This window comes from Bos indicus, chromosome 11 (genome assembly GCF_029378745.1).
Source record: "Bos indicus isolate NIAB-ARS_2022 breed Sahiwal x Tharparkar chromosome 11, NIAB-ARS_B.indTharparkar_mat_pri_1.0, whole genome shotgun sequence".
Lineage (NCBI taxonomy): Eukaryota > Metazoa > Chordata > Mammalia > Artiodactyla > Bovidae > Bos > Bos indicus.
This window is the reverse complement of record NC_091770.1, coordinates 73,514,992-73,530,350: the sequence shown is the minus strand read 5'-3', so window position 1 is coordinate 73,530,350 and position 15,359 is coordinate 73,514,992. Positions and strand designations below refer to the sequence as shown.

General features: G+C 42.1%; 1 protein-coding gene across 12 annotated transcripts in view; it reads right to left on the bottom strand.

Moving 5' to 3' along the window:
* Positions 1–14,128, bottom strand: part of DTNB (dystrobrevin beta) — a 241,798-nt gene extending 227,670 nt beyond the window's left edge. For 3 of the 12 annotated variants that reach the window (XM_070799015.1, XM_070799013.1, XM_070799009.1), the window contains exon 1: positions 13,907–14,124. The gene's annotated coding sequence lies outside the window, so the exon portion shown is untranslated. Of the gene's footprint in view, positions 1–13,906 lie in introns of all 12 variants that reach the window. The other 9 variants (XR_011569352.1, XM_070799016.1, XM_070799010.1 and 6 more) reach the window with 7 other exon arrangements.
* Positions 14,129–15,359: the final 1,231 nt, after the last annotated feature.

Sequence of the window (15,359 nt, the reverse complement as noted above, 5' to 3'; positions counted from 1 at the left end):
GTAATACTCCATTGTGTATATGTACCACAGCTTTCTTATCCATTCATCTGCTGATGGACATCTAGGTTGCTTCCATGTCCTGGCTATTATAAACAGTGCTGCGATGAACATTGGGGTACACGTGTCTCTTTCCCTTCTGGTTTCCTCAGTGTGTATGCCCAGCAGTGGGATTGCTGGATCATAAGCCACCTCTTTTTAATATCTTCTGCTTCTGTTAGGTCCATACCATTACCTTGGACATGGGGTAACTCCTCTCGGCCGCCGCCCCGACCTTGGACATGGGGTAGCTTCTCTCACTCTTTTTTATAAATAGTAATTAATTAATTTTGGCCACACTGGGTCTTGATTGCTGCACACGGGCTTTCTCCAGTCGCAGCAAGCAGGGGCTACTCTCTAGTTGCAATGCATGGGCTTCTCCTTGAGGTGGCTTCTCTTGCTGCAGAGCACAGGCTCTAGGCGCACAGGCTTCAGTAGTTTGGCTCCTGGGCTCTAGAGCACTGGCTTACTAGTTGCAACACAGCTGCTCTGTGGCATGTAGGATCTTCCCAGACCAGGGATTGAACCCACAACTCTTGCAGTGGCAGGTAGATTCTTAATCACTGGACCACCAGGGAAGTCCTGTCGTTTAACGTAAGAAACTCCAAAAGAAATTTATAAAAATATATCAACTTAATAAAATTTTGATATTAATTAGCATATGACTATAGTCGTGCCTCATAAAAGCTTAGTAAGTTTGTCTTCATATTCCGAATGCTTTTTTAAAAAATATCTCAACTGACCAGATTAGCCTCATACTACCATTAAGCAAATACCTTAAAGCACAAATATACTCAGTGGTACATATAAACCTATATACCAAAGAGTATTTTTAGTAATTTTAAGGGTTTTTGTATTTTTTTTTACACCAATTCCTCTTCCATCTGCTTCGATCATTTGTTTTGTACTTTACATCTGACTGAAAACAAGCTCATAATATAAATAGAAGTACCAGCTCTGCTTGCTTCCTGCTGTTCATGTGTCCTTGCATTGGTACTTCAATCTTCAGTTGAATCTGAAACTTCAATCTGCAGATTCTTCGCAGGAATCTTTTTAAGCCCTTTGTCTATTCAATCAGCAAGGTTCATATCATGCAAAGGAGATAATACTGTACACTCTGAAAAACTCCTAAACCAGACAGAGGGTAACTGTAACACATCCAAACAGGATTTTAGCAAACAAATACGGAGGTTCACACTGTCGGCCCCCCTAGGTGGTAGTGTCCCCACGATCCTCCCCCTGGCTACTTCACTTTCCGCACCTGATGTATATTATCAGATACACAGACGGAGTTAGGTGTCAACCTATAGTTTAAATATCAGTAAAATTGATTGCCCATTTTTTTTCTTGTTATACCCTGCCTAGAAGATCAGTTTGCATACCACCTACTTTGGGAACATTACTCTTAAAAAACTAACAGTGAGAAGATGAGACTGTGCTGGGCCTGAGAAGTAAATAAGGAACGTGAATGGTAGAATCAGAAGAGGAAATTTACAGCCTAAGTGGTTAGTTAGCTTGGCCTAACACTGCAAAGCTAGTAATTTTCTAGTTCTCTTCCCACTGTGTCACATTGCCCCCTCCAGGGCAAACATGAGGACTCCAGGACTGAGGAAAAAACACATGTCCCCAAACCCTGGGGCTGGGCAGGCCTTAGGTCTCAGTGAAACAGGGTCTGGAGGCCAGTGCAACAAAATGTCTGGGCCAGGGAAGCAATGTGTTACACTAAGCGCACAGGCAGAAGTTAATAAGCTCCCAAGTAAAGACTAAACTAAAGAAAGCAGGCTCCAGAAAGGTTTCCAGAAAGTCTCTATACTGCACCTAAGTGTTAAATATCTTTCACTTCCATGGATTGTTTTAACTTCCAGTTCTCAGTTACTTCAAAGCATCTAGGTATGGAAACTTCGTGTGCAAGTTCAATGTCTCCCAGCAAAACTCCTGTCAGTTTTGCCCTGGATGCTCCTTCAACTAAGAAGTCAGAGATGGCTGAGCTTGTCACTAATAAGTTCTTAACCGGAACTAATCAAATTTCCCTAAAAGAGAATTAACTTCCTTGCTTATTTCAGGAAAACTCTCAACTGTTCTTCCCCAAATACTTTTCTTTTTCAGATTATATATATTTAAAAAACCAAAAAAGCCAGGAAAGTAAACATTTGTAAAGCCCTAGAGATTCAGTTTTTTGATTTGTTTTGGTTTGGGGTTTTTTGTTTGTTTGATTTTACAAATCTGAAAAAGTTCTCTAAGTTTCAATAAAAAATATTCAATGACTGCACTCCATTACTACAAAGAGCTCTGAATAGCAAATATAACTTCTCAGGGCTACGGTAACTGTTTGTTTGTTTGTTTTTGGTGTTGCCGAGCGGCTTGTGGGATCTTAGTTAGCTTTGTGTATGTGCTCAGTCACTCAGTCCTGTTTGACTCTTTGTGATCCCAGGGGCTGTAGCCCACCAGGCTCTTCTGTCCATAAAATTTTCCAGGCAAGAATACTAGAATGGGTTGCCATTTCTTCCTTCAGGCGATCTTCCAAACCAGGGCTTGAATCTGTGTCTCCTGAGGCTCCTGCATTGCAGGCAGATTCCCTACCACTTGAACCAACCTGACCAAACCCTGGTACCCTCCAGTGAAAGTATGGGGTCTTAACCAGGAATTCCCTACAGTAACTGTTAAAATAAATAATGCAAAGCATTTAGCACAATGCCTGGCACAAAATAAAAGCCTAATAAATGTTAGCTGCTATTACTATCATTATGATTGTTATTGATGTTATGTAACTACCCTTTTGAATGATGCCTTTAGGCTAGAATTCTACTGATAAGACCCCTTTTTCTTAACTGAGAGTTCTGATTTATTTAAAAATATAAAAATATAGAGTTGGAAGGAGAATACATACTTTGTCATAATCATTTGCAAATTTTAAATGTGGAATACAGAAAAGGTTTTAACAAAACTGAAAGGAGGTAAAGAGGTAGAAATGCAGTGTGCACAAGCCATCAGAAAATAGAATATAATAAAACAGGGACAAGGGAGTTCCCCAGTGGTCCAGTGGTTAGAATTCGGGGCTTTTACTGCCCTGGCCCAGGGTTCAATCACTGGTTGGGGAACTGAGATCCTGAAAGCCGAGTGACATAGCCAGGAAAAAAAAGAAAATTGGAGAAAAGTAAGGCACAAAAAATAGAAACAGACACCTTTAGTCTGCTAAACACAAACCTCACAATTTTTCCTAAAATCTGCCACAGGCTGCTTAGTTCATAAATAGGAAATTTTAGTTCTAAGCAAAGATACTACTTACCTAGTAAGGAAATACTGAAAGCGTATGACCAATAAAGGGTACATTCTTGAAATGTCATACAAAGCTTTCGTTTTCACATTCATCAGTTCAGTTCAATCACTCAGTTGTGTCCGACTCATTGCAACCCCATGGACTGCAGCACGCCAGGCCTCCCTGTTCATCACCAACTCCCAGAGCCTACTCAAACTCAAGTCCATCAAGTCGGTGATGCCATCCAACCATCTCATCCTCTGTCATCCCCTTCTCCTCCTGCCCTCGATCTTTCCCAGCATCAGGGTCTTTTCAAATGAATCAGTTCTTCGCATCAGGTGGCGAAAGTATTGGAGTTTCGCTTCAGCATCAGTCCTTGAATGAATATTCAGGACTGATTTCCTTTAGGATGGACTGGTTGGATTTCCTTGCAATCCAAAGGACTCTCAAGAGTCTTCTCCAACACCACACTTCAAAAGCATCAATTCTTCAGCACTCAGCTTTTTTTATAGTCCAACTCTCACATCCATGCATGACTACTGGAAAAACCATAGCTTTGACTAGATGGACCTTTGCTGGCAAAGTAATGTCTCTTTGCTAACTAGGTCGATCATAGCTTTTCTTCCAAGGAGTAAGCGTCTTTTAACTTCATGGCTGCAGTCACCATCTGCAGTGATTTTGGAGCCCCTAAAAAATAAAGTCTGTCACTGTTTCCATTGCTTCCCCATCTATTTGCCATGAAGTGATGGGACCAGATGCCATGATCTTAGTTTTTTGAATGTTGAGTTTTAAGCCAACTTTTTCACTCTCCTCTTTCACCCTCATCAAGAGGCTCTTTAGTTCTCCTTTGCTTTCTGCCATAAGGGTGGTGTCATCTGCGTGTCTGAGGTTACTGCTATTTCTCCTGGCAATCCTGATTCCAGCCTGTGCTTCATCCAGCCCAGCATTTCACATGATGAACTCTACATTTAAGTTAAAAAGCAGGGTGACAATATACAGCTTTGACATACTACTTTCCTGATTTGGAACCAATCTGTTGTTCCATGTCCAGTACTAACTGTTGCTTCTTGACCTGCATACAGATTTCTCAGGAGGCAGGGAAGGTGGTCCAGTATTCCCATCTCTTTAAGAATATGTCACAGTTTGCTGTGATCCACACAGTCAAATTCATATTCATACTTCAAAAAAAAGTATCCTTGTTAGTTATTTCTATAGCTATAGTTTAAAACCCTAAAAAGGGTTTGTTTGTTGTTGTTTTTTAGAAAGATATATAAGAATTACTTTTTCAAATGACTTTGGAATTAAGTGAAAAAAGGAAGACCAGTTAAATGTGTTCCAACCTAAGTCAAATTATTTGTATTTCTTTTTTATCACAAATGCAGTATGCAGCCTTCACGCCAAAATCCTGGATGTTAACTTCATTTCTAAGTTCTCATATTTTTAATTACATTAAAGATGTTGGTAGCAATGATTAATTATCAGCTACAAAAAACACAAGCAAAGCAACAGAGAATCAGAGTGTGAGGGCTGAGAAATAACCTAACCCAGGTCTCATATTTTGCACATCCAAATAAATAAAATGTCTAGTCCCAGGCCATACTTGTACTTCACAATAAAGACACAGAGATAGAAACCCAGAACCTCTAACTACTGGTCGACTATACCACCTTTCTGGATGTGAAGACACTAGGATAATGTTTCGGCCTATGGTCTGTAGGGAAGATTTATAAACGACAAATTAAAACCATAAATCTAAAACTTTAATGCACCAAACGGTACTTTTTAAGTTTTAAAAGAGGGACATCCCTAGTGGTCCAATCGCTAAAACTCTGAGCTCCCAATGCAGGAGGCCCAGGTTCGATCCTGAGTCAGGGATCTAAGTCCCACATGCTGCAACTAAGAGTCTGCATGCCCAAACTAAAACCCAGCACAGCCAAATACACATTTTTTAATTTTTTAAAGAAAAGCCACAAACTGGAAAAAGAAATTTGAAGCCATCTATGTGAAATATTAGCATCAAAAATGTATTTTAAAATTAGAAACCAATATGGAAAAAGACAATCAGCACAAGAGAAGAACAGGTAAATAACGAAAACAAGCAAATCACAGAGGAGGAAAACTAAGAGCCAATTAAAAAAACAGAGCAATGTTCACACTCACTAGTAATCAGGAAAACATGTAAGATTAGTATAAAAAATATAAAAATAAGATTGCATGGTATATCCAGCAGATTTGCAAAATTATAAAGTCTAAGACACTAAGGGTTGACAAGGCAGGGAAGGGCCAGAAGTCACACATCACTAGTGTGAATGTTAATTGGGAAACCACTTCAGAGTGGAATCTAGCAATTACCACAAAGGTTGAAGATGCGCATGGCACGCATACCAGCGGGTTGCTCCAAGTACACACTATAAAAGACATGTGCTGTGCACACAGACATGACAAGAATATTCAAAACAACATTTTCTGTAACAGCAAGAAAAAAAACCAGAGCACATTAATTCTCAATCCACAGGAAAACATAAAAATAAACTGTGATATAGCCCAATAACAGAATCCTGTACAGCCAAGAAAATGGATCCACCAGAGCTACATATGGGCTTCCCTGATGGTTCAGCTGGTAAAGAATCCACCTGCAATGCAGGAGACCCCAGTTTGATTCCTGGGTCAGGACGATCTGCTGGAGAAGGGATAGGCTACCTACTCCAGTATTCTTGGGCTTTCCTTGTGGCTCAGCTGGTAAAGAATTCGTCTGCAATGTGGGAGACCTGGGTTCAATTCCTGGGTTGGGAAGATCCCCTGGAGAAGGGAAAGGCTACCCAGTATTCTGGCCTGGAGAATTCCATGGACACAGTCTATGGGGTTGCAAAGAGCTGCACAGGACTGAGCGACTTTCACTTTCAGAGCTACATATAGTCCATAGGGATGGGTCTCAAAATACTGCAAGAAAAAAAGCTACAAAAAGATATAATTAATACTGTTAATATAGAGAGTTTTTTTACTGCATATTTTTTTTTACTGTATATTTACTGCAAAACAGTAATATACATTTTAGGGCTATTTACATATATAATGAAAGTATGAAAACATGTACAGGAATGAAAAGCATCAAACACAGAACAGTGATTCCCTCAGAAGGGGAGGAAAATACAACTGGGAAGGAGTGGAGGTTCAACTTCAAAAGAAGCCTATTTTCTTAAGTGGTGTGTACACAGGTATTCACTATTTTTATTCTCTATACCTCTTTGAGGGCCAATATTTCACAATATTTAAAAAGTTAAAGGAAAATAAACTCAAGGTCCAAAAATAATTTACTCAGGAGACCACATGTTTAACCATGATACTATTTATCCTATTTTTGTTTGCGCAGTTTAAAAAGGTTTAATCACTATAAGCTGCTGCTCAAGAACATGTAAAACATCACACTGGTAAAAAAGCAACAAAGTATCTGGCTAAACGAAGAGTCTTTCACGGCAACCACATTAGAGACACAAAGTGGTCATATCACCAAGCTCAGGGATCATTTGGGTAAGTCAAAAACAAAGCCCAAGTTGAAACTGGAACATACAAGTCTGGTTTAGAGACAGCATGTAGAAAGAACATGGGCTTTAAAGTCGGACCTGGTTCAAATATGACCCCTATCACTAATTAGCTGTGCTGCCCTAAACAAGTTGTAACTTCTCTGAGCTCTTTTTCCCCACTCAAACATTGCAGATGTTTCCACAGTTGTAAAGTTTAAAGTGTAGCCATTATCTTGAAAACCTCTTGACATACAGTAGCCTGTATGTCAGTAGTTGTTATTAGTTGCAGAAGAAAGTCTCTCTCTAGCAAGTAGAGACAGAGCAAGCAGAGATAAAAAAAAAAAAAAAAAAAAAAAAACTTAGTCTACAAAAAGAAACCAGGAAGAAGCTGGAATGGTTAGGGGCTAAAAGAAAGTCCCAAAAGTTACCCCCACACAAAAAAATTTTTTTTTTTACTGTACACTATTTGATTATAGTGAGACTTAGTTATAGGAATATTTAGTCCAAACCTAATTATTGCTGAAATGCTACAATATAACATACAATATAGCTTATATATAATATTATTAATAGGCTTCCCAGGTGGCTCAGTGGTAAAGAATGCCAATGCAGGAGATACACGCTTGATCCCTAGGTTGAGAAGATCCCCTGGAAAAGGAAATGGCAACCCATGCCAGTATTCTTGCCTGGGAAATCCCATGAACAGAGGAGCCTGGTGGCCTACAGTCCATGGGGTTGCAAAAGAGTTGGACTTAGAAACAATAACAATATTGTTAATACATAAAAACTCAAGATCAAAATGTATTTTCTTGAAAAGTTCATTTAATGTTAAAAACACATTAACAAGTAAATCATACAATGTATCTGTTTCTCTCAGTTATCTACAACTCAGAAAGGTCTGTCTTACGTTAACATACTCAAGACAAAACTGATAATTTCAACAAATGCCAAAAAAGCCCTCAATAAAACTCAACACCCAATAAAAATATAAACCTAGAAGGAAACTTCCTTAAATTGACAAAAGACATCTACCAGAAACGTTTAGTAAGTATCATATCTAATAGTGAAACACTGGAAGCATTTCCATTCAGGAAAAAGACTAAAATGCCCGTTATCATTGGGCATTCAACTTTTCCTATTCAACCTTTGCTCTGGAGGGTCTAGGCATTGCAATAACACAAGAAACAAGATAAGTGGCATAAAGCTTAGTAAGACGCCTCATCAGTTAAGCCTTCCAGTCAAAGCAGCACAGTAAATAAACACTTGACTGTATCCCCTTTGCTCCAAATACACTGTAAAAGATATTTTTTAATATCAGCTACTAAAAAGGCTCAAAAACAAGATAAGCCTCCACCTGGAGCAGAAACAGAACAGATACACAAAACTGTGAGCCGGACCAAAGCTACAGGTTTGCTGGACTCTTGAGTCTGGAACAAGTGTAGACTTGTTGCAAAGCCACAGTGACACAGAGCCAAGGAGCTGCAGAAACAGGGGACACTTGAGCCAGATTCACTGTTCAAAGTCAAGGATGAGGCTAGAGCTCAAAGGAAGCTAAAAAATATCACTGTCGGTCTCTGCCTAGAACTATGGCTTATATGGCCATAGTTTATCTTCTCACCTTTCAGAACCCAGAAAGGCGAGAAGATAAAAACACAACCTCGCAACCAGGAATTGAACCAAGACATTTACACACACTGTGAGTGGATCTAAAATAGCCCAAATTACCTCAAAGAGCAGGACTCTGACCATTACCAGATCTGATTTCTTGGCCAGAGTCCAGTCAATCAATGGAAGCACTTGAAATATCACCAGAGAAGGGTGACCACAGAACTAAGAGAAACAAAATCAGCAGTTCTCTTCCTTTTTTTTTTTTTTTTTTTTGAGTCTGCAAAACTTCAAAACAACTGGGACGTCCCAGAGGGACAGTATGGGGAGGGAGGAGGAGGAGGGTTCAGGATGGGGAACACATGTATACCTGTGGCAGATTCATTTCGATATTTGGCAAAACTAACACAATATTGTAAAGTTTAAAAATTAAAAAAAAAAAAAAAAAACTTCAAAACATATAGAAATATAGTGCTAAGAAAGACAGCCCATAAAAGCAACAATGAGAATATAAATCCATAAATCCATACCAGATGAAGTTTAATTTTACAGAACTGTCTGACAAAGACTTATTTTTTTAAGTACATTTAGGGTGCAAGGATATATGCTTTTTAAATTATTGGGAGTGCAAAACTGGACAGCCACTTTGGAAGACAGGCAGTTTCTTACAAAGCTAAACAGACCATCCAGCAATCCTGCTTCTAGGCATTTACTCAAGAAAGCTGAAAACCATGTCCACACAAAAACCTGCACATGAATATTTATAGAAGCTTTATTCATAACTGCCAAAAGCTAGAAGTAACCAACATGTCCCTCAACAGATGAATGGATAAACAAAACTGTGGTACTTTTCATACAATGAATTATTATTCAGCAATAAAAAGAAAGACTAGGCTATCAGGCACACAGAGGAAACTTAAAAGCATAATGCTAAGTGAAAGAGACCAGTCTGAGAGGCTACAATACTATATGATCCAAACTATGTGACATTCTGGAAAAGAGAAAACTATAGGCACAGTAAAATGATCAGTGGCTAGCAGGAGCTCAGAAGAAGGGAAGGAGGAATGAATGGGTGGAATACAGGGGATTTGGGGGCAGTGAAATTATTCTGTGTGATACAATGATATTTCATGAAATGTCATGTGATAACATTTTGCATTTGTCAAACTGCAGAGAACTGCACAACACAAAAGAGAACTCTAGTATAAAAATGAACTTAAGTTAATAATAATGTATCATATTTATCCACCAGTTGTCACAAATATTGTCACAAATATAGTAAAAAATGTTGTATGATTTCTACCTCTAGTAGTCAAGTTCACAGAGACAAAAAGCAGAATGGTGGTTGCCAGGGGCTGGAGGGAGAAAAGGATGGGAAGTTAGTGCTTAATGGATACAGAGTTTCAGTTGAGAAAGATAAAAATGGAAATGGAAATCCATTCTGCAAATGGAGAGTGATGGTTATACAACAATGAAAAATGTACTTAAGGCCACAGAACTGTACAATTAACAATGATTAAAATAGTAAATTTTATGTTATGCATATTTTACCACAATAAAAAAAAAAACATGAGAGGAACTTCCCTGGTGGTCCCGTGGCTAAGACTCGGCACTCCCAACGCAAGGGGCCTGGGTTCAATCCCTGGTCAGGGAACTAGATCGCACGTGTCACAACTAACACCTGGCACAGCTAAATAAATAATTTAAAAAGATAAAAATGAGAAAAAGTGTTGAAAAAGTGGTTATCCAAATTGAAAAAAAAATCATATCACTCCATTATTCCATATAGGAACACCACACAGAAAGCAAAACCTCTTTTTTAATTTTAGAAGAAAATACAGATATATCTAATTCATACCCTGGGGCAGAGAAAATTACTTAAACTAGACAGGGAAACAAACTTTTTTTTTATTTAATGGAAATTTTTTCATAAACACATTAAAATGTAAAACTTGTAAACAACGGAAGACATTGTTAACATGCCTCCAACTGGAAGGACGGACTGGGAACACATACACCTATGAATTAGTATCCAAAGTAACCTAACTGTCCCACAGCGAGCAAAGGACACATAAACAGTGACTTAAGTCTACAACAGAAGACTACTCAGCATTTAAAAATAAATGAACCAGAGCTTCACGTGGCAACATGGTTAAATCTCCATCAACTAATTTAAAGCATATACTCCTCTGACCCAGCAATTCTACTTTTCACTCACTACAATAATGTGTAAAATGGCAAACAGCTGTAATGGCCATTAATGAGCAGAGGATTAAATAAACTATTGTACAATAGGTACTACATACGGGATTGTGTAGGAATCAAGAAGAATCAGGTAGATCTTTGTGTTCCACCATGGAAAGATCTCAGGCATTCTGTTAGAATGTTGCAGACCAGTGTGTACAGTATCATGTCATTAATGTGGGTGTGGGGGGAAGCCTATTTTTATTACCTATATGTAGATGATAATACATAGGGAAAGGTCTGGAAGGATCACAACAAACTGCTAACTGCAGTTTCAGTGGAGAAAGAGTGGGTCAAGGCGGGTTTTCTTCTATATGTTCTGTTTGAGCCTTTTATGAGAAAGTGTGCATTCATGAGCCATTTGCACAGCTACAGGACACAGCTCCAGGCTGCAGAACGAAACCCCAGGAACTGCCACTCACAGGGATTCCTGTGTGAATGGCAACCCCTAAAACCCAGCAGTATACTTCCTGCACCAATGCCACGGCCCTGATGCTTGTGTAACTAGAAATAAATAAAGTAAGAGGAAATGAGGGTATTGCAAACCAGCATGAGGGAGTTTCTGGAGTGATGTAAACTTCTTTATCTTTGTTGGCATAGTGGTTACAAAGTAGACAGTCCCCAACTTATGATCATTTGACTTATGATTTTTGACTTCATGATGCTGCAAAAGCAATAGGCATTCATTGAAACTACTTCAAATCTGAATTTTGACCCTTTCCCTGGCTAGCAATATGCAGTATGATACTCGTGACACCAGGCTCCTGGTCAGCCCCAAGATCAGCAGGATAAACAGCTGAGACACTTAAAACCACTCTGCTTTTCACTTTCAGTACAGTTTCAGTAAACTACATGAAACATTCAACACTTTATTATAACACAGGCATTGTGTTTTAGATGATTTTGCCCAACTGCAGGTTAATGTAAGTGTTCTGAGCATGTTTAAGATAGGCTAGCTTAAGCTATGATGTTTGGCAGACGGGGTGTATTAAATGCATTTTTAACCTACTGTACTTTCAACTTACAGTGGGTTTATCAGACATAACCCCATCAGAAGCTGAGGAAGATGCATATATACATTTTTCAAACTCCACCAACTCTGCACAGGACATCTGTGCAAACATCAATAAAGGTGATTTAGAAATAAATGGCAACCCACTCCAGTAATCTTGCCTGGAGAATTCCATGGACAGAGGAGCCTGGCAGGCTACAATCCATGGGGTCGCAAAGAGTCAGACATGACTGAGCGACGAACACTTCTACTTCTAAATGTAAACTAAGTATATAAATAAATAAAACACAATATTACTGAGAAAACGGAGAACAAGGCATCCTAAAGTACAGCACTGAGCCACCCCAAAAGAAGAACTAGTAGACACCTGATGGTTGCACTCTTAATTAAGTGCACCGTCCTAAACTAAAGAGAAATTGACTTAGTTCTTCAAGGCTTACCACACAAGGCCAAATTTGAATTAATAGTTTATTTTTATACAAGGAAACATAGGTCCTAAGAGATTTAAAGATATAAAGTAAGTGCTTTAAACCAATTCCATTGGTTTTAAATCTGACTTCCTAAGTAGAAATTTTCTCTCTCACTCATAGTGGACACTCAAAAGTCCTGCCAACACTACTCTGACTACACAACCGCCTTCAAAGGTAATTCCACTGATGTATGATAAAAATCCTCCCAGAACTCATAAAAGGTCAAGTTTTAGTTTGGCAGACAAAGTAACCCAACAGGCACTGCAACCCAGGCAACTGAAACAGCGGCCTGGAGCTTGAGAGTCCAGAAATTCAATGAAGGTAGGAAAAAACGCAGAGTTCCAGCCCTCATGGAAGAGCAGAGTCACATTCTCTGACCACAGATCTAAGATGCAAGAGCCAAGATAAAAATGAAAGCATGCTCTCTGGACCGACGTTCTCCCCTTCCTCCAGCGACAGAAGAGAGAAGGGCCAGGATGGGATGGTTTGAAGCAATGACCCCAGGAGTAAGCTCCTGGCAGTCAACACAGAATAAAGTTGTGTAAGTGGCAGCACGGCCACAAGATACGACAACTCTTAGCCCAAACCGAAGAACCTCTTACAGGGCAGGAGAGAGAGAGGAAACTTGAGGGACAAGGGAAGTCCATCAGCATCCCTAACATCACATTGATCAACAGTGCTCCGCATAAAATAGAGCAAAACCTTGCTTGCTCCATTCATTCATGCAGTATGCAGGTATTCAGTGCCTGCTGCTTGGGAAGAAAGGGAACTTCCTCTTTCCAATTTCCTTTTTTCCTTCTCTCTCTTTAAATGTTACACAGAAGTGTCTATAAAGCTCTCCCAAATACCTCCCACAAGCTTCCTTGACCCTCCTTGCTTTAATCCTCAAACCAAGCAATTTTATGGCTCCAATTTCCCAATACTACTGGGAAGAAGACAAAGTCAAAGAGACAAAATTCAAAGCTGCTTTGTATTTCTTACGCAAACCTTTACAACCAAACTGCCAGCACCTAAGTAGCAAATGATGGTTCTGCTTTACACAATTGTGACCCCAGTGCTGACTACGGTTCTCTACCCAAGGTAGTTAACCAACAAACTGTTGGCTGAGGCTGCTGGAAGGTCTTCCTAATCCCAAGGCCTGGCACAGGAATTTAACAGCAAGCATTCGTTAGTTGCATCCTTCCTCCTCTCAGGACACTTTCCTTAAAAGGGTGACCTCGGTGCACAGGGTCACAGTTAGGCGCCTCGGGAAACAGTGTTTGGGGATGATCTGAAATAAATTCCCTTCCCTCTGCCAGGGCCTGCCTGCCTCACCTGCCCTCTGCCAGGACCTGCCTCCTTCGCCCCCTTCAACACCTAATGCAGAGCCTCCTTCCACCAAGCCGGGCTCGGGCAGCATCACCCTGTGCCCGCACCCCGGCTCCGTGTCCGCCGGCCAAAGCGCGATCGGAACACCGGAACCCCCTACCCGACCCGCGCGGCTCAGAGGCCGGCAACGCCGGCCCGGGAGTCCGCTCCATCCTCTCCACTCGCCCCTCCAGGGCCGGGAGCGCGGCGCGGTCTCCGTTCACAGCGCGCGCGGTGCAGCTGCCCCGGATCCCGGCGCGCCGTCTCCGCCGCTCCCGGCCCTGCAAACCTCCGCAGGCTCCCGGGGTGCGGGCGCTGCGCGGGCGCCTTCCAGCTCCTTGCGGGCGCGAGGCTCCGGCACCGCGCTCCTCTCCCGCAGCCTGGGGCAGCGGCCGCAAACCCCCGCCGTACTCACTTCCCGGCCGGATCTGGGGGCGTCGAGAAGGTCTCCGGCGACTGCAACCTCCTCCGCCTCCTCCGGCCCGGCCCCCGCGGCTGTGGCGGTGGCGGCGCCCGCTCAGGCCCCGGAGCCGCCCCCGCGGCGAACGGTCTCAGGAACCCGGCTCGCGCCGCTTACCCTCCTGGCACGCGCAGCGAGCCCGCCCCCGGTGCGAGGGCGCGAGGGCGCGAGGGCGCGAGGGCGCAGGGCTGGGGGCGGGCACGCGCCGCCTGCGCGAGCGCGCGGCTGGGGGCGGGGCTTCCGCCGCGCCGAGGAGGGGCGGGCCGGCGGGCCGGGTTCCCTTCGAACCCCGCCCCCTGCGGCCCGGTTCCGGGAGGGCGGGGGAAACTTGCCCCCTGCGGGCTTTTCCTGGGAGCCGGCGGCGGGCGGCGGAGGTGCGTTTCAACTCCACAGGTATGTACCCCGCCACCTGGATGTTCGGCCCGACGTGACTACAAGGTAAAAAATGCGAAGAACCACCCCCATAAATCATTCATCATCCGCGCCTGGGCAGGAGACACTGCCCTGAGTGGTATTTCCAAATTAATTCAACTCAGCAAACTGTTTACTGAGCACCGACTCCGTGCCTAGCTCCGTAACGCTGAACCAGGTGCTGTGTGGGTACACCGTCACGGTCACGGTCCCCGGTCTCCAGGAGCGCATAACTTAGTGGAAAAGCAGCCGTGTAAACAACCAGGTCTGGTGACCCATGCAAAGCCAGAGCCACTATGAGATGCTGTGGGAGCTCAGAGGAGGAAGAGATTACTTCAGCTTGGACGATGCGGAGAGGTTCCTGGAAGAGGTGGCATCTGTGTTCAGCCTGCAAGGAAGAAAAAGAGAGGAGTCCTAGGAGGAAAAAAAGGGGGGGACATCAAAGTTTAGGTAAACAGCTTGCGCAAAGGAACAGAGCAACGGAGGTTTACCATCTCTGCATCAGCTTTTTGTTTTAATATCCGTTTTTGATAGAATCCTTTCCAAACTACGTGAAACAGGAGATGATGCCACACGGGGAACAGCAAAGCTTTTTTTTTTTTTTAAGGACTTTTTAAATTGAAAGATAATTGCTTTACAGAATTGTGTTGGTTTCTGCCAAACATTAACATGAATCAGCCATAGGTATACATATGTTCCCTCCCTCTTGAACCTCCCTTCCTACCTCCCTGCCCATAGGATCATTCTTGTCAACATCATTTAAGGCTGAAAACAGCAGTGTTCTTTAAGGACTTTTGATATGTTGGTGGCGGATGTAAATCTGTAAGCTAAGACAGCCCTGTGCTTTGAGTCTGGTTTTTCACTGCTTTTTGGCACCTTATAGTAAAGCAGATTGTGCCGCCTTCTGCTGTGGTCTGCCTGCCTGCCTTTAGAGCATCATTTTCCTCCTGCTCTCATCTTCCTATTTTTAAACCCCTAAGGTGAAGGAAGTGCTGGT